Source organism: Euprymna scolopes, chromosome 28, assembly GCF_053919585.1.
Source record: "Euprymna scolopes isolate OS-2025 chromosome 28, ASM5391958v1, whole genome shotgun sequence".
Classification (NCBI taxonomy): domain Eukaryota; kingdom Metazoa; phylum Mollusca; class Cephalopoda; order Sepiida; family Sepiolidae; genus Euprymna; species Euprymna scolopes.
In genome coordinates this window covers 50989261-51012645 of record NC_136509.1, presented here as the reverse complement: position 1 = coordinate 51012645, position 23385 = coordinate 50989261, and the positions used below count along the sequence as shown (strand labels likewise).

The 23385-nt window shown below is 36.3% G+C and overlaps 1 protein-coding gene across 1 annotated transcript in view; it reads right to left on the bottom strand.

Annotated features, from left to right (window-relative positions):
* The window catches only part of LOC145249613 (fatty-acid amide hydrolase 2-A-like), a 139205-nt gene extending 121214 nt beyond the window's left edge, over window positions 1-17991 (bottom strand). Inside the window, exon 1 of the mRNA XM_080111338.1 lies at window positions 17654-17991. The gene's annotated coding sequence lies outside the window, so the exon portion shown is untranslated. The remainder of the gene's footprint in view (window positions 1-17653) is intronic.
* Window positions 17992-23385: the final 5394 nt, after the last annotated feature.

Below are 23385 nucleotides of genomic sequence, written 5' to 3'. Positions count from 1 at the left end.
AATTTATATGAGGTGATCAAATGCTGAGCTATCTCCTTTTTAATAGTTTCATGACACTCTGCAGAAAATTTTACATATACATGTCACATTTCATTGCTTTATCTTGAATAGTTTTTTTTTAACAGAATATTATCAATGAGAAAGCAAAAAACGTTGATTCAATATTTTCAGGAAAATAATCAGTTGAAGTTATTTTTCAGCTTTAAATGCTTATCTTTAAAAAGGTATGGATGCATTTTGATGATTTAAAAACTAAAAGTCGATCAATTTATATTTTATTGTTGTGATCCCGTAAGGATCCAGAAGAAAGACAACTCGGTAATTAGGAGAAACAAAATAGAACAGAAAAGCAAATGCAACAAATAAAGATTGTGATTATATGTTAGTCTGATTGCCACATGAGCATGACGTTTGCATATCTTGTGTGCTAACGCTGGGTGAGATATAGTGAGTGGAAGAGTTTGTTATTATCCATAGGGTGGACACACCACAATATTTATAAATATCCTATTTTTTTTATTGCAATATCTAAAATCAAATGTTTTTGTGAGCATGGATAATATCAAGTACGTTAAATTTAATATGATGATGATATCGGAAAGTATACGGTAACTTCCAGTACACTCGAGTAGTTAGAGGTCTACTCAAACAGCCTACATGCTTAAAACAATGAATCCCTTGAGGATCTGTTGAGCTTGGGAAAAAGAAAAAATTCACATGTACAGGTGATCGGGTGAACAGGGAGGGTGTTTCAGTAAACAAATGTTGTTCTCTGCTTGAAACTATTGGATGCTCAGAGTGTTATGAGTAGGTGCATTGTCATGGTGAATCAGCAACAATTTTTTCTGCCACAACTCGTGTTTCTTCTCAATGTGTTGCAGAAAGCTATGATTACAGTTATATACTCACAATATATAATGTTTGATGATAATCATAATCCCTCTTTCACCCATAGCTCACACAGCACACCAATCATGTTACTTTTCAGACCAAACGTTTATTAAGCCAATGAAAGTGAAAATAATTTTTTTTTTATAACCAAAAAGTGAAATTGAAAAAATAAAATAAATCCACCAAAAAATCAGAGAATTATAACCAATCTTAATGAAAATTTTGGTATTTATTAATAAACTAGCCTGGGTGGCCGGCATTGCCCAGGTGTGGAGGTGTGTGTTGAGAAAAAAAAAAAAAAAAAAAAGAAGAAGAAGAAGAAGTAGCAGCAGACAGGCAAGCAGGCTCGAACCCGTATTGCGAAGAATGTGAAAAAAAAAAAAAAAAAAAAAAAAATGTGACATCTTTACCTTTCCGGCCATCGCCAAACAGGAAGTGGTGAAGGTTTAAATTAAGGCTAGTCAATCGAAAAGAGGGGTGACTTTCAAAAATATCGGTGAAAAAAGCGATCCCTCTATGTAGAAAAGTGCCCAGTTGAGGGTGAAGGAATTAATGTTTTTAGCCAACTTTTCAATATTTGTCGTTCAAAAGGTTGAGCTTCGAAACGACACCAATCTTGTGAAAATCCGTCACCTCTGTCGAAGTTTTAGGCAGACATACAAACATACATACATTTAAACAGACAGGTGAGATTTATATTATAGACTAGCGGGGGTGCCCAGCATTGCCCGGGTGTTTGGAGATGTGTGTGTTGAGGCGGGGGGAAGTTAGATCAAAACAAAAATAAAATTAAAAAAAAGTTGGCCGGATGTTTGGAGGTTTAAAAGAAAAAAATTTTTTAAAAATTTTGGTAGGAAGGTAGGCTCAAAACCAAAGCCTTGACGCGAAGGTGGAAAAGAAAGGGGAAAAAAACCTGATATCTAACCATGGGAGAGGAAGTGAAAATTGTCCTAATTTAACGTTTATAAAGTGAAATTGACAGGTGCGAGAATTTAATAAGGTCAAACATCACGTGACTTAAGTTTGGCGCTGCAAGCCAGTTTCTGCATATTTGTTTGTTTCCCCCACCAAATGAATAACAATTGTCTGATATGACAGGTTTTTTTCCCAGCATTGATCAAACCTTATTTGTTTTCTGGATGTCTCAGCACATAGGGCCGAGAACATAAATTCATTTTCACAGTTTTGCTTTTTTTATACTGCAAACCTAAAGACACACACGTGGGCCAATAAATATGGCAAAAATTGCGCATGAAAGTTGCCCAAATAAAAGATACCTGCCAATTAGTTTCGTAAATCTTAGATATTATCATCTCGGTAGCATATAAAAAGTTATAAGAATGAGCACCAACCCGAGAATCATTCCGCCGGACATACAGAAAAAATACACACACACACATTTTGGCTTTTTATATATATATATATATATATATATATATATATATATAGACTAGCAGGGGTACCCGGCATTGCCTGGGTGTTTGGAGGTGTGTGTGTGTGTGTTGGGGGGGGGTAGATCAAAACAAAATGGGCGAAGTAAGAACCCTGTTTAAAATTAAAAAGAAAAAAACGTTGCCCGGGTGTTTGGAGGTGTAAAAGAAAAAAAAAAGCTTTCGTGGGAAGATAGGCTCGAACCTGAAGCCTTGACCCGAAGGTGGAAAAGAAAGGGAAAAAAACCTGACATCTGACCCGCTCGGCCACGAGGAGAGAGGAAGTGAAAACTGTTTTAATTTAACGATTATAAAGTTAAATTGACAGGTGCGAGAATTTAACAATGAGTTCAAACATATTCTGCAGTTAAGTTTTGCTGCAAGGCAGTTTTTTTTGTTTTCTTTCCCCAACTTTGGCTGTTTGTTTCCCCAAGATGGTGGTGGTGGGGGGAAGCCAGCTCCTCATAAAAAAATGGATGTCCATTTAAAAAGCAATTGTCTGAAATGACGGTTTTTGCTGCATTGATCAAAGCTGCTAAGGAGCTAATACTACAGATTCAGTTCCGCTTTTATACTGAAAAGCGAAACGAAGACACAGAGATTGAAAAAAATCTCGGAGAATAGCATGTAAAAGCCGGGCAAATTAAAGATAGACGCGAACTCCATTTGTAACTTGTAGATATAATTTAAACAGTATATAAAAAGTTTTAAGAATGAGTGAGCACGCCGAGCCCCCCCCCCAAGCCTTTGCTGGACATACACAAAAAGTACTAACACACACATTTTGCCTTTTAGCGAGGGGTACCTGGCATTGCCCGGGTGTTTGGAAACTCCGGGGGTAGGGGGGGGTTAAAAAAAAAAAGTAAGTATGAGGATCAAACCCGAACCGTTGAGGCAAAGTTGTAAATTAAAGTGTGGAAAAAAAAAACGTGCGACGTTAACCATTGCCCCACCGCGAGATGCTAACGGAAACACGTTTGAATTTATTTAATTACATAGATTTACCAGGTGCCCGTTTTAATGAGTTCAAGTTTGACTGTGGGATAGTATTATTTCATTTACTGCGGAACGCTTTTTTTTATTTTTATTTCCCCAAGATGTTATAGGAAAAAGACTAACCCACATGTGGCGAGCGACAAATGTTGAATATTTATCTTCCCGAAATCGAGCAAATTAAATAGACAGGCGAGCTTCGTTGTTAACTGTGAGATATTACGATTTATATGTGATATAAAAAGTTTTAAAAAGTTGTGAACCGGCTGACCGCTTCTCTAAAAAAAGCCTTTTGTAGACATACAGAAAAAGCGAACACACATACATACATATTTGCTTATAATTTTTAAAATATAATTATCCACTGACACGTGTTTCGTCGTCCACGACTCCAGCCACTCTGATGAGTTGTGGACGACGAAACACGTGTCAGTGGATAATTATATTTTAAAAATAATATATATGTCGCTCCCCATTAAAAGGGGGTACCAGATTGGTCAATGGGAAAATTATTCCCAACAAGCATTTAGGTAAAAATGCACTTTCGTATAAATACTTGAATTCATTCAAGAAAGTATCGCTAACAAAAACAAATAAAAACATCTATATATATATATATATATATATATATATATATATATATATATATATATAGAGAGAGAGAGAGAGAGAGAGAGAGAGAGTGACGACTATATTTATGAGATGAAATGCGTCTTAATAGCCATAGTCAAAACTCTGATCTTTTTTTTTTTTTTTTTTTTTTACAAAGATATAACATACTGAAGGTGGGAACACAAAAAAAAAAAAATCAATTTTTAAAAGGCATTTCTTAGAAAATGATAGATTTAAATTTCCAATTGTTGAGTAAAAAAATTAAATATTTAAAGAACTTTAAATACTACCCATCTAAAGAGGGGTGATGTATTAATTTAGTGGGCATTTATGGAAATTCCTGTGGTTTCTAGATCAATCTGTATAATTTACTATTAAAATTTACACTCTTTTTAAAATAATGCCTGTTAATACTATTGTTATCTATTTGCTTCCCCACGAGAGCAAAATGTAACATGAGGTCGTTTTTAATGTGGGAGAAACCAGCTACACAAAAAGGGGCACTGGATTGGTTGGTTGTTTTTGCTTTACGGGATATCAACCCTTTTCAGGTTATTTAATGCCGAATCCAGTTATTTTGAAGAATAATTTTTTAATAGAATATATTTGTTGTTTTCAAGTCGGTTTCTATTTAACCCATAGTTGGGACCCTAACAGGTACTACCACTCCGGGTGAGAGTGGACCTGAGAGCAATGGCAATTAAAGGGTGGATCCACACTCCCCAAACCCGCAAGCTGGGGCCTCACCACTGGATATAGTTTAAGGTCATATCCAGGACCGGCACTCTGGAAGTAAGCAAAAATACAAATTGCTTTAAGGGTTTCCCCTACTGTTGACTAAGGACAAATTAAGTGTAGCATCAGAACAGATACTATATTTTGATCTTAGCCCAAGGGACAGATCTACTTTTTCTAATTAAAATGTCTGTTATTATTATTTAAAATATGTCCCTTTCTTCTCCCTTAAAAGTTATGGTCATTACCAGCTAAATATTCTTTAAAGAAATAAATCGAATATTTTTTTAAATTTAAAATAGTAGCAATTTAATTCTTTTTAAAACAATAAATATTCTCTCTCTTCTTATAAAAATAAATTTGAATTATTCAGACAGTTGTTTTCATTTTAAATGCTATTCGCACAACAATGTAATCTCTGACCTTTTCAAGTGAAACATAGTACGAATAATTCAAATATAAATTATTAATCTTCATCTAAAAAATTCAGAAACATAAATTGTCAGCTAAATATTTTTTCAAATAAATAAAACGAATGTTACTGTTTGAAATGTATTTAAAATTGGACTGTTTTTTAATCGATGAGATGACATCATTTGATTTTTTAACAATTCATTTTAAAACGGATGAAGTTGGAATTCTTTTTACTTTAACAACATCAAATTAATCATTATCTTTGCTGCTCAGAGGATCATTTTTTTTTTTAAATGTGAAATATGAAATTCCTCAGCATATTATGTAATCATGGGACGATTCCAATATTTTTCCCCCGATTCTGATACAATTACTGATTTCGTACTAAATTCCTGATTCCGATACAATTACCGATTCTGATTCTTTATAAATCTCTAAATATTAAAGTTGTTATTTTTTTTCTCGATTACTGAAAAAACACATATTTTCTCAAATGTAAAAACACTTGTGGGGTGGGGTGAGTGATCTATAGATTTTTGTTTTACTGGTAGTTCAAAATCAATAAATATTTATTCTTTTATTATTACAAACAGCAATGGAAGATTTTGTTTTAAACAAGGAATCGTTTTTGGCATCTGAAAATACGCACAAATTTTCCCAATTCTGATATTCCAGAAAGTTCCGATTTTTCCGATTCCCAATTCCGATTAATCATTGTAACACTTGTATTATGATATAGTAACTGAAAATTTGAATAAGATTGAATAATTCTCAATTGTTTCAACAAAGGGTTACATTACTTTTGGGGTTAAAAAACAGATTACTTTCACTGTTGTTGTCCATGAATTACTACACTTGACCTCCTTAAGAGAGTGTCATACACACATATCTAATGAATCACTCAGTTTGTTAATCTTCTAGTTTAACCGCATTCCACAGTTGTTGATGACCCCAAATTTTGTCTTCACACATAATCACATGTGGTGCGAATTCAAGAGAGTTCGAATTAACTATTAGACACCACCCTCAAATGTCTGATCTCTCTGTACAACGGTTTGTCAGGAAACTCCGACATGAGAATACTTCACTCTAGAAGTAAACGTTGACCAAATATTCAAAATAACATAGTACTCGAAGCCCCAAAAAGATGTTCTTGACATGACTATACACTAGATCATATAAGGAATCGTGCACCTTCTCCCAGTGATGTTATCTCAAATAACAGCACTAATTCTTGTCCTGAAATCCAGTAAGACCAAAAGACCATAAGAAAGGTATACGAAAACAGAGTTTACTGGTCGATTAGAGAGAAAGAAAATTAATATTCTTAACTACTTTATTAACTTTTTTTTTTTTTTTTTACAAGGTGGTCACCACTTATCAAGGCTCAGAAGCCACTCAGGGACAAGGGTTATTGTAAGTACAGTACGTTAGTGAGGATATTTAAAGTGTCTACTTAAGGGGGCGGTTCATCAGGAATTTGTTTACATTGGACTTGAAGACATCCAAGTTGTAGTCAGGAGGGAAGCAGGCAGATGGAACAGAGTTCCAGAGGCGTGCAGTTCTAAGAAAGAAGCTTTGTTTATGGAATCTACGTTTTGATTTAGGCATAGATAAAGAGTGGGGAAAGTTTTTGACAGTGGATTCAGCTAGACGGGTGTTTTTTGTAAAAGATAGGCGAGGGGGGACCAGAGATTGGAGTTCAGACGAGCACCTGCCATGGAAATAACGATAAAGCAAAGATAGGCTTGCAACGTTTGACAGGTAAAGAGAACTTTAATGGAACAAGTGAAGCATGCATGGTCCCCCGGGAGTGCACAGTGAACAAGACATAAAAAAAAATAACTAAGTTCAGCATTGCCCCCCCCCCCTCATTTAGCCCCAAAAGTCCCCAGGGGACGTCAAATCCTGGTGAAAATGAACAAACGGTGCAGTTTTAGGCCTTAACATATGTAAATTTGAGTTCTGCACCATGCAAAAAAAGAAATGACTAAGTCCATCATTTGCCTCCACCCCCCATTTAGTCCCTAAACTCCCCAAGGCCTTAACATCCTTGAGTTCAGCACCATGCAAAACTACTAAATAGACATACACGGAAAATTTTGGACAAATATGGTAAAATAGTCCTAAAAATGGAGTGTTTTTATTAGCCCTAAAAGAGCCCCTGGGGCACACCCAAGAGTTATCGCGAAATATAGACAAAGAAAATTATATAGAAATCAGTTAGTTACAACTTTTCAAAAAGTTTTATAAAAATCCAAAACATCAATTCTTTTTTTTTTTTTTATAAGCATAAAAATGTCAATTTTAGCCATTTTAACCCGAAAGGCACCCCTAGGGAAGCAACCAGAGTTTTCTCCAAAAATCTGTTCTGTTACTTTTTTACTCATAATGTTTAATATTTGTGCAAAATTTCAAAAAATTCCAAGGCGTAGATATTGAGAAAAGTGCAGATGAACGAACAAGGGTGAATTTACTGGTCCAGTGGTCCACCCTCCTTTTGTCGGGAGGACCAATATTTGAATATCTATGTTTCTTAAAGATCAAGTGTAAGCCCCAGGATCGAGCCCTTTGATTTCTGAGAACTTTGAAGTAAAATGAAGCAAAAAATGAATTCATAGATCCTCATGTTTCTCTGGGTTTACTAGCCTCCAAGAAATTACAACTCGACTAGCTACAACCACTATATATAGTCCCCCTCCCAACTCTCTGTCTAAATCTAAATGCAGATTCCATAAACAAAGCTTCTTTTCCAGAACTGTTTGCCTGTGGAACACTGTTCCATTAGCCTACTTCCCAGTTAAATACAACATGTGTAACCTTCAAGTTCTTGTTGAGCCGTCCCCCATAAATAATAAAATTCTACCCAATTCACACCATTAACAATTACTAAACTACCACCTTACATTCATTAATCAATATCCTTGAGTGGCTTTCGGGCCTTGACAAGTGGTGACTCCAAGTAACAAAAAATAACAGAACTTACAAAAAGCCAAAAGTTGACCACCCTTTAATCAACTTAAACTTTAACAGACAATCAGACCAAGTTTCAACGAACAAGACAATAAACACTGGTTATTGAAATGGGAAACAAACTTATAATGGAAATTGACTAAAACTGAGTAATTAACTAGTCAAAATTTGCATGACTGGTCAGAAAAAAAAAGAAGATCATTTGTATAGCTACTCGCATCTCACTTTGTTATTCCAGATGTCTGTCTGCATCCACTGCCCCATTTCTACTGCAGACATAGCAAACAAGTTGTTGCAGTTATTATTGGGGGAGGAAGGCATCAATGAATATCTATAATATAAATCTCACCTGTCTGTTTAAATGTATGCATGTATGTTTTTATGGCTGCCTAAAACTTTCGACAGAGGTGACGGATTTTCATGAGATCAGTATCGTTTTGAAGCTCGACCCTTCGGATGACAAATATCGAAAAGATTGGCTAAAAACATTAATATCTTCACCTTCAACTGGGCACTTTTCTACAGGGAGGGTCGATTTTCGGAAGTCATCCCCTCTGTTCAATTGACTAGCCTTAATTTAAACCTTTGCCACTTCCAGTTTGGTGATGACCGCAATAGCAAAGACGTCACACTTTTTTTTTCCACATTCTTTTCCTCCTTCGTGGTATGGGTTCGAGCCCGCCTTCCTACTACCACTTTTTTTTTTTTGCCTCAATACACAACTCCAAACAACCGGGCAACGCCGGGCACCCAGGCTAGTAATAATAATAAAATAATAATGAAAAGCACAGGATTACCAAATTCTGTAATCAATCTGTTTTTTTTTTTTTGTTTTCTCAAAAGGCTGATACTTATTTAAGTGAAGCATATGTTGTGTTCGTACAGGGATACATCTTTGACAATCAGTCTGACAGTGACTTTATTGGTATGGTTCTCTTTTGTTCTAGGAAGTCCACCCTCTGAAGATTTGTCTTCTCTATGAGAAAAATGTTAATTTATTGCTGATCACCAGAGGCATCATTACTGCAGAATGCTAATGGGCTGATCAGGCATTTTTTTTTTTTTTATGTCCTGGCTTTTCAAACTTGTGTCACAGTTTTCCATAGTGGGAGGGAGGTAAATATTAACCCAACTTGTCTAGTCGTTGGCTAAAAACAATCTTTGAAATTATGCTGGTCGTCTCAGGTACTTAAACTGGGGAAAGGTCAATGCGGCTGCTCAGGCATTTTTTGTAGACCAAAGTGCAAGTTACTTAGTGTGCTAGCTGTTCAAAAACTCATCTCTATGTCTAACCTCTTGGGTAGAATATAAATAAACATACATGGAATACAACACTGTGCAACATATTGAGAACTTGACAAGTCCATGCAAAAGAGTCAAGATCCATATATTTGTAAAGAAATGCATTTATTCTTAGATTCAAGTGTTTTAAAGCAAGAATTTCAACTGATTTTTATTAATGATTTTTTTAGTGACTGCAGAATAACGAAGGTTGTCTGAAATATTTCACTCATCACAAAAAGAAAAATATTTAGACATGCTTCCAATTGCTCCCCCCAGCCCCCCCCCCAAATTCTAGACAGAGATTAAAAATAAAAGCAGTAAATTACTATCCAACATTATAAGGGGGCCAAACTAGATGGAGAGTTAACCTGCAAGATGCTTGTTCATTTACATTTAAATTTTTGCATATTAGTGCAGTGAGTGAAATGGGGAGCAAGGAGGGAGTTCCAAAGGTGAGTTGTTTGAAGAAGGGAGTGGGATTTTCCTATTAGTAAAGTAGGCAGGGGATATTTACACCGAGGGAGTACAGATGTAGTAAGTTTGTCAGAGCATATTCAGTGACAGTACTTATAAAATAAACACAGTAATGCAACACTGAGGCAATGCAATAGGGGTTGGAACTTGGTAGTTAGTGCAGATTAAAAAAAATTTTTGTGCACCTTGCCAGGAGGGAACATATTAGTAGTCAGATGTGGCAATAATATGGTGACTTTATAAAGACATAGGAGACTGGCAGGTGTAAGAAGTTTTCTAGTCTGGTAGAGAGAGCCTACTTTCTTTGCAATAGACTGGTGAGAATTAGCATATTCAACTTCTTACCTTGCCCTTGGTGTACTTCGTTCAACATTAAGAATACAAAATCTAATGAAGATCATGCTTTATCATGTTGTCTGAATTTCATCATTTTCTGTTTTTTCTAACATTGTGATTGCTACCATCTTTATGAAGTGTAATGCTCAACGCTGAATGTTTAGTCGGTGCATACAGCCATACTACAGACAGCAGGCCTGCATTGGGAAATTATTTAAGTAAGAGGAGACAATCCAAGAAATCAGTTAGCTCTTTAAAAAAAATAATGGCTTATTAAAGTCATACAGACGTTATGACCACTTCCACTGATAGACTCCCTTGTCAGTCAGTTTTTATATCCAATGATTAAACAGCCTATAACTTTCGAGCAGTCTCTGTGTGATCAAAATAGAGCTGTTATTTAAGATATATATATACTAGCTGGACGCCTGGTGTTGTTCGGTCTTACAATACACTTAAACATGATATTTTAATTTTTGCAGATTGCATATGTATTATTATAAAATAAATCTCTATTGATTATTATTGATTACGAGGAATAATTTGCTCAATGGAGTAATTTACAAAAAAATAAAAAAAATAATAATGATAATGTCGTCCATCAGATTCTGGCCGTGTTAGTTTACAATATCACGTCCACTGATATTTGGGCTTGGTGATGAATGCCCTGGAAAAGTAATTTCTGATTAATGTTTAGTTTTAAAATATGCAAAGAAATAATTTGCAGCGATTTTAAATGGTACCTCTTCTTTTATCATAAATTGAACTCATCATTAATAAGAAAAAATTAAAATAAAATGGTGAGGTACACCCAGGCTTGAGCAGATCATTCAATCTGTAGTCAAATGCTCTAACACTCAGCTATATGTCCAGATGCCAACAAATCTGGGGTTTTTTTTTAAGAAGAAATGATTTACTGAGATTTTATTACATCCCTTGGCCGGCGTAATGTAAAATATTTCCCTGTAAACATTTGTCTTTTTTTTATCTATAAGAGAGAAAAGATCCTCCTGACTCATGCTGTCTTGCTCTATCCTTAAGTCTTCAGAAAAACTAACCTAGGTGGTGACAGGTGAGAATACTGTCAGCATAAAACTAGCTAAACAAGACCTATAGTGCGAGGCTAGCAAACATTAAGAAGGCCAAGTAGTTAGGGCTAAGTTAAAGTTGCCAATGATGCCATGAATTCTGATGTAGATGCGTATAAGGAAATTTCCAGGTATGGTTCAGATAGGTACATTTGAAAAGTCAAATATCCAGATCGACATACCTTGGGATCGATTCAATGGATCTGCAAGGAGTGTTTTATTTAACTGGCTAATATCTCGATTCAGAAGTTTGGCAACTATTTGGCTGACTCTCCCTATCTTGATACAGCTAGAGCAGCTGGTTGTGAAGGTAGGGTTACAGAGTGCAAGGTCTCGGCTGCGTTGAAGCAGGTTGGCTGCAATAACTTACCAGGACGATGGTCTGGCCTACAAATTGCATTCGATGCTGTCACACATGTTTATACAGATTCTGATGAATGTGCTCAACTATTGGTTTGACAAAGGTTCTATCTCAAGTCAAGTTACAAAAGGAAGCGATCACGTTTCTAGAGAAATGAGACAAGCAGAGAGGAACTAGATGATTATAGGCCCATAATTTTGCTAAACACAGAGTTAAAGATTTGGGCCAAGACCTTATGAAATCAATTACATGGTCTTATTGAAAAGTTGACGGAACTTGAGTAAAACTATGCTGTGAAGAGGAGATCGATTCAGAATAACTTGCATCTGATTTGTACGATCTTAGAAGATAAAAGACAAGAATGCCGCAGTGATAAACTAGGATCAGTCCAAAGATTCTGCTGGTTTTAAATTGAACTTCTACAAATGAATCTATTTGGTATTGCTTGTCAACGTCAGCAGTGCAGGTAAAAGGATTTGTGTTTGCAATGTTTTGCCATCTCTCAATCAGTGCATCAGGATGGCTGTCATCACCTCTGTTCTACATTCTCGTGTTGGATCAACTATTTCATAAGCTAGTTCAGTCCTACGTGGAATTGTTTTGCAATTCGGCAATAACATCACTGTCTTTTGTTTCATGCTTCAAAGACATCAAATTAATGATAGTGAGGTTCATATGTTACAAAACAAAAAAACTCAATTAGCCTGTGGCTAGATGCAATGGCACTACCTTTCCAGTTCTTTTCTGCTAGAAAGATGGCTAGATTTGAATCCTTGGCATGTGGTATCCGGCCTCCAGCTTGAGAGGAATTGGTCGGAGATACAATCAAAGGTCACAGTCTCAGTTAATACTTGGCTTAAAAGGAAAATCTCCTCAGGTGATGTGAACATCATTTACGTCTTTCTTTTCATCCTTTACCAATTGGTCATACTAAAGGTCCTCTGGTTTCTTCTGTCCTCACTTCTCTCAGATAGGGGGAGGCACTGGACCACAGACAGGTTTGTTTTCAACATACATGTGAGGGAGACTAAGATATGCCCAACTTGAAGTGTTATCGACACACCAAGAGATTGGCTTTCCGAGTCAAACTTTGACAGAGGAAGAATCCTGCAGTTGATAACGTCTTTACCAACCTCATTCTTGACTATTTAGTTGAGGACCATCATAGATCAAAATTCTTCAGAGAATGTTGAACCACACTAAAAAAGCTTCTTTAGTTCAGTGACCTTTCTCAGTCTTTTAGAAAAGAATAATGGGGAGGGAGTAGAGTTGACAAATCCATTCATCGAGCAGTTCAGATGGTTGGAGGGTACACTCTGAATGGAGTTGTGCGCCAAAGACGAGTCATCTCAACAACTCTGAATTCTTTCTAACTTGGCAATTGGCACCTTAATTTGCTACGATATGCTTGAAGAAGAAACGTTTGTTCATGCTTTCTTTCAATGCTGTAAAGAATGTTGGGGGTATTTCAATAAAGTGATGGCTCGTATCAATCCCAAGCATCCTCTACTGCTAAACATATAATCATGGGCGTCTGGTCGCTACAGAATAGGAAGAGAAAAATGGTGTTTCTTGCGAGTTTGGCTGAAGTGTGAATGGTGGTATGGGTACCGTATCTGGGAGATGATCAAGGGGGTTAATTCTTTGCTGATCCAGATCTAATCACTTTCTTCAAGCTACTGAAGGTCAAGATCAGATATGATGGAAAAAGATTATATTCTTTGTCAGAACAGATAGCGAGCTTGTGTCTATGAAAAGGGATCACGTATGAGTATGTGCTCCAGCCTGAGAATGGTGTATACAGTTCCTGGTCCTATTGGAGCCTAGCCCTTCAGCAAGTTTAGCCTCCTAGCTAGTCTAATGAATGTTACTCTCTGCCTTGCTATTAGAAATCCTCCAAGATGCCCATTTGCTACTTTTAATCCCAAATTGGATTTATCTTGGAAGGACACCATCCATTCTCGAAACTACACTCAGATTTTCTTTTTTTTCTCCCACTATGATCCAACTCCCATTTAAAAATTGACCTGCTTGTTTTTGGTTTTAAATAAATCAGAAAATCATGGGCAGAAAGGCTTGGAAAGGTCTTACTAACTGGTTTTTAGCAATTCTTTTCTCATTATACTTCAATGAATTTCTTTATATATATATATAACTATATTTATGAAAATAAAAGATCTAAACCAATTAAGTAGGATGGTCCCTAGAGTAAATGTGGTATTGTGGTAACCGAGATGATTCTAATTAAGAGTAGGATAACCATTTTTGACCAACAATCATTAACCCTTATTTTCCCTACACCTTTGATGACCTTATGCCTAACTTGTTTTGAGGGAATAAATATTTCTAAGTGTAATATCTATCCCAGTGGCATTATACGCTTTATTATCGGCGAAAATATTGTGTATGTAAGAAAATATGACAATGCAAAATTACAAGTGTAAATATTAAGGCGAACCTGTACGAGAGTGCCCCTACTTAAAATGCGTTTTTTTCTTCACCTTTTTCCAACGTTTATCACAGATTTCAGACTTAACTTGCTCCTTGACTGTACATCTCTTTACAGACGTGTCACATGATTAGTCACTGTAAGATTTTCTTAAATTCCCTTACAACAAACGGTAAAAAAAACAAAACAAAACAAAAACAATAAAAAATAAATAAAAATGTCTCCTACTGATCCCGAAATATATTTAATTTAACACGGGACCATTAGGTCGTGTTTTAGTTTTGTTAATTATCAAAGTCACGTGACACGTCGGTAAAGAGATGTAAGGAGGCAAGTAAGTAGAACGTCATAACAAGAAATTGAACCCCCTTCTTAAAATTCATTGACTTTATTTTTTATCAATTCTTTTTCTGTTGATATGATAGTTAAGATTATCTATGATAATCGTCGGAAAAAGTTTTAAATAAGTGGAGGGGGGGACGCATTTTAGGGGGGGGGGCAAGTCCGCGAATATTAATTTATTAGCCGCTTATAAAATAAAAATAAATATGCAAATTAGCAAAACCTAAAGCTAATTGTGGAGTTTGACAGGATTTATATAACACAAAACAAAAGACAAAGAGTCTTGCTAGTCTTTGTGAATTCGAAAATGTTCAGTGTACGTAGGTGTTTTTGTACAAATGATAATACTAAATACTTCTATTGTGCTGTTATTACTTACATACATATATAAATATTCTGCTTTTTGGAGGGGTATTTGTTTTATTTATTATTCAATTCGTCCAACCGTGTCTTCGCCTGATCGACAAATACATTAATAGAAATGAATGAAGAAAGAAAATAAAATAATAATTGAAATTAATTAACTTGAAAAACAAAAACTGTATCTGTTAACTTTACAATCACCCCGTCATAAAAATGCATTTTTAAAATATTATTTTTATTTATTTTTGTATTGTAAAATTATTAATTCGTTATAATATCAATGCCAAAACATAAACAATACAATAATTAAAAAAAATAAATAAATAAAAAGCAAAGATTTACAAAAATGAACAAATAAAAACGAAAATTTACAAAAATAATTTCATTTTCTAAAAAGAGTCATACATAAATTTATAATATCTTGCTGCAATGCTGTATTTCTATAAAAATTAGTTTTTACTTTATCTACTTATAAACATTACGGTTGTCGCCATGTTGTTTGTATGAAAACTATGGCAGCACAAAACGCAAACTAATACTTGATGTTTAAGCTTCATAAATCGTCGAAATAGAAAGTGTTTTCGGCTACCATAGTTTAAGCAACACAGCGACACAATCTGGAAAGATTTTAAAAATAAATTGAATTAAAAAATACATGTTTATTATCAAAATGCACAGAGATCCAATTCACTAGAAGCGCTCTGAACTATTTGAGTAACGAAGACAAAAAACATTACATTCTTTTTTAAAATAAGACATTTTGGAATTGTTTTAATGGTGGGGCTGGGGCAATTGTAAAGAAAAACCGACAGCTTTATGAGTTTTCATCAGAAAAACAAACTGAAAAATCCATAACAAAAGAGACATAGAATGAAAATAAAAATGCTGAAGCAAGCAATGGTAAAGTAAATTTATTGTGTACGAATATACACGGCTATGATGATTCGGAAGAATAGGCGACTCGAAGTCCGCAGCAAACAATGTCAAATAAAAAAATATTTATCTAACACTGTTTGCTACGGACTTCGTGTCGCCTATTCTTCTGCATATCACTACGGTTACCTTCTTCGCATTCCGGTGTTGACAAAAGCTTACAAGAGGCTTTCTGCAGTCCTATCGACGTAATAGATAAATAAATAATTTTAAAGATCTCTCCCACGTTTTCTTTTATGATGTTCGATTTTTTTTAAAATAAAATAATAACACCTAGTTTCATGAATATATTTTTAATAGAAAGCCTTCGTCAACATGGGGAATGCGAAACTTGAGGATAAACATTTATACTTTATATTTTTTTGCATTTTCAAATACATAAATAATAATTAATTAAAATTACAGCTTGAAATTTTAGAAAAGAAATCGTCCATATCTCAAAATAACATCTTTTTTTTAAATTTATATTCTAAGACTAGAAGACAAGAGATTAATTATTATGAATTCATTTAATTTAAAGACATTTTAATATTTAAGGAGAACGATAATTAAATATTTGGATACTTCTGATGAATTTGAACCGAACTGTTTTTCCAAGTTTTAAGTTTAGTTCGGCAAAAGTAAACACAATTTTATGATGAGAAAAAAAAGAAAAGTATATATATATATATATATATATATATATATATATATATATATATATATATTTACGTATATTAAATTGAAGTTTTATTTCATTTTTTTCACTCGTCAATATTTTATCATTCTTTAAAATCGTTAAGATTGTGTGCGCGCGTGCGTAGGGTTGTTTTATGTGTAATAACTAGGGCAATGACAACAGCTCTTTTCATTGTTTTGACTCTCGAGTATATATCCGACATAGTTAATCAACCGAGAACCACATCCACGCTATATAAAAACATATAAGATACACAAAAGAATATGCTGTCGTCCTAGCCCTAGTAATAACATTTCAAGAAGATTTTTAAATAATTTTAGTGCAAGAAAAAAAGATCGACATGGCCGCCAGCGATTACAACATTGAATGGCAGTTTGATTTTCAGCGCTTAAAAAAAAAACAAAAAACTTAAAAGGATAAGAAATAAAATTTTATTCAAAACTGGTTATTTACCCGAGCGTTGCCTGGGAAGCGAGCTTAGATGAATTAAATAAATATATATTCATTTTATTTTTTTTTAATATGAAAGGACTTTCGGTAATTTTTACGACGTGCCCCAGTGGGGCGTATTATAAACACCCCAATCTCCCCGTGTTAAGAACGGCTTTTGAAATAAACACTCCCCAACCTCGAAAGCCGTTCTTAACATGGAGAGTTTGGAGGGGTTTATTCCGAAAGCTGTTCTTAACATGGCGTGGTTGGGAGCGCTGGGGCACGTCATAAAAAATAAAGAAAAAAAAAGGTATTTATTAAAGTTACGTAAATAAGAAATAGATATCTTGACTGATAATTTTATAAATAGATATATGGGTAGAATAGGAGAATCTCTATAGCATAAGGGAACCAAAATATCCCCATTTACTTAATGCTTCCCTACGAGGACACACGACCGATTTTTAATGTGGGAAAAATCCAGCTCCCCAAAATGGAGCAATCAAGATGGGAACAGCAAACAGCAATAAATAAATAAATGAATAATACTAAATATTACCTCGATCTAGAAGGATTTGTTATTCACTGAACGAGGATAGAAAAGATGAAGTGTAGTACTAAAACTGATACTACATTTTGTCATTTTCTTAGACAAAAGGACAAGCGAAATGTCACTGAATTCATTTTTTTTTTCTTTCGTTGTTAAATTTGCATAATTAAACTGTAATTTTTACTTGGTTCCATTTTGTGCAAATATGGAAATCGTGGCAATATCCTGGATTAGAGGTGGATGGGGCGAACATTATCTTTTGCTAAAGTAAATTCGAAAAGCAAAAGATTCTTTGTATATGAAATTTTTCTTACCTGGAGTGTAAATTTTCCAATTCCCTGGACCTTTTCTTATCTCCCTTGGACGGGCTGGTGGGAGTGTTGTCTTTAACACCGGTTTCAGTTCCCTTAGTCCGGTTTGGTTTAGTAAAAAGAAGCGAAACAAACTAAAATGCCTAAATTAAGTATGAACAAACCAGCAACTCTTTAAGGCTTATTTCTCAAGATTTGGAAGAACCAATCGGTATTTTGTAGCTTCATTAAAATAGATATCGTTGAAGGATGATAAAGGTTAAAATTGATAAAGATAGAGTCACACGTTTTCATGGCTGGAAAGTGGATTATTCTCTCTCTCTTTTCCTGCTTTCCCTCTCTCACTCTCTTTCTTTCACTCTCTCTTTCTCTGTCACACACTCACTAATTAATAAATCATGATAATTTCATAACTTATGCAATTTGTTTATAATAGTTTTTGTTGCACCATTTTAACTTAAAAAAATTAAATTTAGTAATATTGTAGATGAACTCTCAGCTAAATCTCCCCCTCCTAAAACAAGAAATGAGATTCCACTTTTTGTAGGCGATTATGTCTGAACACATAGAAAAACTTGACAAATAACAATAAACCAAAAAAAAAAAAAAACTAAAAAAAAAAACCCAGCAATTTTTAACATAAAATGGTCCCCCCATTTTTTTTGTTCAATCTAGCTTTCAGTGCACATAATCAAATTAAAAATATAAAGAATTACTATAGGAGATAAATTCTGTTCCTGGAACCAGTTAACGTTAATAAAAATCAGAAAATTAAAGTAAATTCGATGCAAAAAATCTTTAAGGTGGGCTGAGGATGTATTTAATCTACTATATCGACAAAAAAAACTACATACTTTTTTTTCTGATGCAGTAAAAAGGTGAATTTATCCAGGATATTTTACTAGCCTTTATGATTGATGAATAAAAAATGGAGTTTTAGTAAAAAGAAAAGTATATTTTTTACATAACCCTAAATTCTAATGGGGTTTTCTATTCTCGTGCTTAATTTAACTTTGTGGAAAATGCCATTTTGAACATTATTTTTACACATCTCCATACAATATCACTATACTTTTTCAACTGGTCTGTTATAGCAGCCGTAAACATTAACATTTATTTTCTTTGGCAAAGAAAGTCCCTACAAGGTGATTTGGTTACATGAACACTAATAAGCTTCCAGAGTGCATTAATTTTAGCCAACCCTTAAAGGGCTGTTACTTCACTCTGTAAGATTTAAGCAGCAAACCCAGAGAGTTTCCTAAAACTAATGAAGAAAGGCGCCCCCTTTCCTCTTTCCTATCTTTGTCCACTGGACAGCCAAGCAAGGCGATTCTCCACTCTTGAAGAAAAGCGGCAGCCCACAAACTTTCTTACTTAATACCTCTCATCACTCTGACACTGTCTCAACTTTCAGCCATCTACACTCATGGTGTAGGTCACTCAAATAAATATATCTTGTTGTTTGTATTCTTGTTAAGATGTTTTTGACTCCTAATGGGGTAAATATTTATTTTCAAATTTTTACAAACAAAAAGGTAAAAATAGAAAAATTTGGCACAAGGCCGAACATGGGGGAGGGGAAAGGGCGGTCTTCTCTGTTTAAAGCTAACTAATCTAACCTAACGAGTTCCTACTTTCACTCTACTTTCACCACAATACCACATTCATACTATACATCCATCAGCATATAAATCCTTCGTTAATCACCATAAGAACATCATACCGCGGTAGCCTAATTAAAACCCATAAGAAAAAGGGGGTTTGGAAAATAAAAATTTTATGTACAAAAATAGAAATAAAATATTTACAATGTTAGTAACAAAAGACACCCCTGTTACTAAACTGTGGCAGATACGCCGCTTCGCCATGCGAAAGGGTGATTGCGGGCCCGGACGCTTTATTATCAACACCTCTTACGAAAACTTTGAAAGGGAACCCGCATCTCTGGTGAATCAAGCGATCTGTCACTTAATTGGGGAGGGGAATGGGGCTAAAAACAACAACAAAAAAAAAAAACAATGGGGCCTAATGATCGCTATCACACACTAGCTAGGTTATGAACACAAAAGCCTACAAAACTGGTCCTACTCTAGTCTAAAACATGACCTACTCTGGACTAAAAAACGAGTCAGAGCTGACGTTCGTTTTTGCTACTCAAAATTCTAGAGTCATAGCGTGTGGAGCTGAATCTTCATGTTTGGCATACCTAGACTGCCTTCAGAAGGACAGAGATAACAGATATCACGACAGACCATAGTGGTCTTTCCAAGCCATAAAAAGTTGAAAAGAGCCCTCTGCAAATATAGCAGTGCATCTGACGGGATTGGAAGCACTGATAGACGATAAAGATTGGATAGATGTGGGTATTACACACCTCCGCTCTCCCCTTTAATGAAAGGTTTCTATTGATCCACAGCGCAGCTGCAGATCGAACCGCTTTCACAACCTCTGACCAATTTTTCTCCAGCTGGAGGTCAGGACCAAACCAGACACCGAGTATCTTGCAAGGTCCGTCGCTCCAACTAAAGGGTCCCTGAAGGGGCATACCCCTCCAGGCACCGATGCGCAAACCCGAAGACTTGTCGCAGTTAATTTTGGCTCCTGTTACCGTTTCATACAATCTAATTTCTACACCAATGATGCTAATCTCAGCATTGCTCGTTACAAGCACAGTTATGTCGTCGACATAGGTGGAGTACTTTACCTGGGCATCAGCACCTAGCAAAGCAATTCTGATGAATTGATCATGAGAAACTGAAGGGTCTCGACCTCTTCCCATTCACTTCTACCATCACCGCGGGGTTAGCATAGAGAAGATGAACCCACGAGCAAAATTGCGGGCCAAAACCAGCCGCCAACAAAACAGCCCCCAAGTACTGATAGTCAACCCTATCGAAGGCTTTGTACTGATCTAAAATGATCGGTGCGGTCTCAGTGTCGACTTTTTCTATCATCAAGCGTATTGTGTGCGAGTTATCCTGGATTGTCCTGCCCTTCACGGCACACATTTGCTCGGGGCTAATAAGACAAGCCAGGACAAGGTGCAGACGATTTGCAAGAATCTTGGCCAAAATCTTTAACTCAGCATTAAGCATCGTTAAGGGCCAATAATTACCTAACCCATCCCCACCATCTTTGCTTTTGCTTTTGCGAACAAGTTTTATCACACCCATGGTAAAGTACTTGGGGATTGGGCCGTTCCTAAACCATGAGTTAAATAAAACCGTCAGCAAGGGAACAAAGATGTGCGACAACCTCAAATACACTTCGTAGGACAGACCATCGATCCCCGGTGACTTTAGGGCTTCAATGACTTCATCCTCCGTTATGCCACCTTTGCACCTAGCCACTTCGGTCGTGGAAAGACAAGAAAAGTCAGCCAAATAGGTGTCGAACTGTTCTAATGACAGATGGGGTTCCATGGATAAAAGCTCCTGGAAATTAGATCTAAACGCCTCCAGCACATCCTCGTTTGTGGTCACGGTACGCATGTCCGGCAATGTGGCACGAGCGATGTGCCTATCAGCAGCTTGCCAAAAATCCTCTGCAATGTTTGTTGCTTCCTGGGGCATTCTTTTTAACCTAGCCCTAATCACTAAAGCTTGGTGCTCCTTTTCAGTAAAGGAGGCAAGCTGAGCCTTAATTATATTAATGCTAGCATTATTCCCCTCCTCCATCGCCCGATCTAATCTAGACTCTAGTGTTGCTTTAGCTGCCCTAGAATCTAGGTTGAGTCTTTTACTAAAGTTGGCAGCAAAAGACCTAATGGCTTCCTTAATTTTTACCCACCACTTATTTCCAATGATAGCCCCCATCAATTCCCGCTGTAGGGTTAGTAATAGCCCGTCATGGAAGCCCTCCACATTGAACAACGTGTTGAGCTTCCAATAACCAGCCAATCTAGGCTTAGATCTATCTAAGTTTACCCAAACACGGACAAGTCTGTGATCCAAGTTAGCTATATTGTGGAAACTTGGACAATTTAGAATCCCTATGTCAACTCGCTTAACTAAGAACCGGTCGATATAACTCGAGAGTTGTACTGGACTGGAGCCACGTCTACCTGTTCAAGTCCACACTAAGTCATGGGGCTTTTCATTTCGGAATTTTTCAATAAGATCAAACTTATCCACAAATTCAGGAAATAAAACAGCATTCTGATCTCTGTTAGTACCCCTAGAAGGTAACCCAAATCGATCTAACTTGGGATCCAGGACCGCGTTCCAATCTCCCGCTAAGATAATTGTTTGAGAAGTATCCATGATCTGCTCGATTCGCCGAAAAAAGGCAGCCAGCACAACGTGGCTATTGGGCACATAAACCCCAATAAAACGAAACGCTCTATCCTTTATGGTAACATCCAAAACACATAGTCTTCCCTCCGGATCCATGTAACATAGGTCATATGACGCATCTAAAGACATTTTAACTAGCCAGGAGACCTCTCTCGAGTGAGAATTAAAGTACACTGAGTAAACCAAAAAGGTCTCAGACAACGCACGTTCCGAGGCGCTGCAGGTCCAAACTCAAGCACCATTTTCGCGAGTCGACTCTCAGCCCTCGGGCATTCACACTAGCAAGCTTGAGATCGATGATTGTGCCTTAGGGTTGAGAACCAGAAACGAACATCGCTGTCATAAGTGTGCCGATAGCTCTCGTGATGGAATAAGTACCCATCTGTGTGTCGATGAGTCCATCACGAGAGATACTGGCAACATGCAAAGGATATGTTAGTTTTGCTATCCTATACAGGGAGGAGTGCATTTTAACCGGGATCCTCCCAACACAAGATTTTCTTAGGTTTCAGATGTCCGAATCTTTGAAAATCATCAAGGGGTTGGGGAAATTAAAAGCTTTGTTGGCTTCCTCCAACATTAACCAAAGGTCCTTTGCCTCTTCTTTTTTGCAAATAACAGTTAACATCCTTTTGGCGTTTGGAAAGTTTGAGGGATCATCTATTGGTTTACCCGCTACCTCTCTGAATTCAATTAACTTTGTTAGGTCCATTCCTTTGTAGTTAGTGGAATTGTTCGTTGCAGCATCGTTAATATTACAAATGTCTTTTCCAGGGAAGTAGAGGGTTTTTTACTTTTTTTCATTTTTTTTCAATATCCATGGGGGTGTGGGTATCAAGAGAGGATTTTGCGGGGGGATGCAGGAGGTGTATTGTGTGGGGTAGTAGACCTGGACGGAACAGAGGAGGCTTGTTTGCGGGACTTTTTAATAGGGCTCAGCGGCATCAGTTTAGGGAGTTTCTGGGGGACAGGAGATGTGACTGGGGGAGGCATTTTAACAGGAGAATGGGTAATTTGTTTTTTGGGGACTGAATAATGGGGCTAGAAATATGTTTTGGAGAAGTAGATTGAGGAGTGGTCGGTGATTTGGGGGTTGTTTGCTGGGCGTCTAATTTCTTTTTGAGGTTCACAATTTCGATATATTTAGCTTTCCCAGAGTCATTCTTCAACATGGCCTCCTCCCTTGATTGGTCCATAGTTATCTTTATCCGTCTCTTGGGGGAGAGGGCGGGGATCCTTTACTGCCATCTGGATCCCCAAATGTTGACCTATTCTTGACTTCGGGTTTGTTGCTAGTTTTTCTGGGGACAATCTGTTGTGAGGTGGTCAATTTCCCCACAGCTCCAGCAGGTTGGCTGCCTGCCTGCTACGATTATGGGGAGTTTTTCCTCCCCTACCTCCAAGAAGAAAGGAATATTTGTGAAGCTTTCCTTGTTCAAC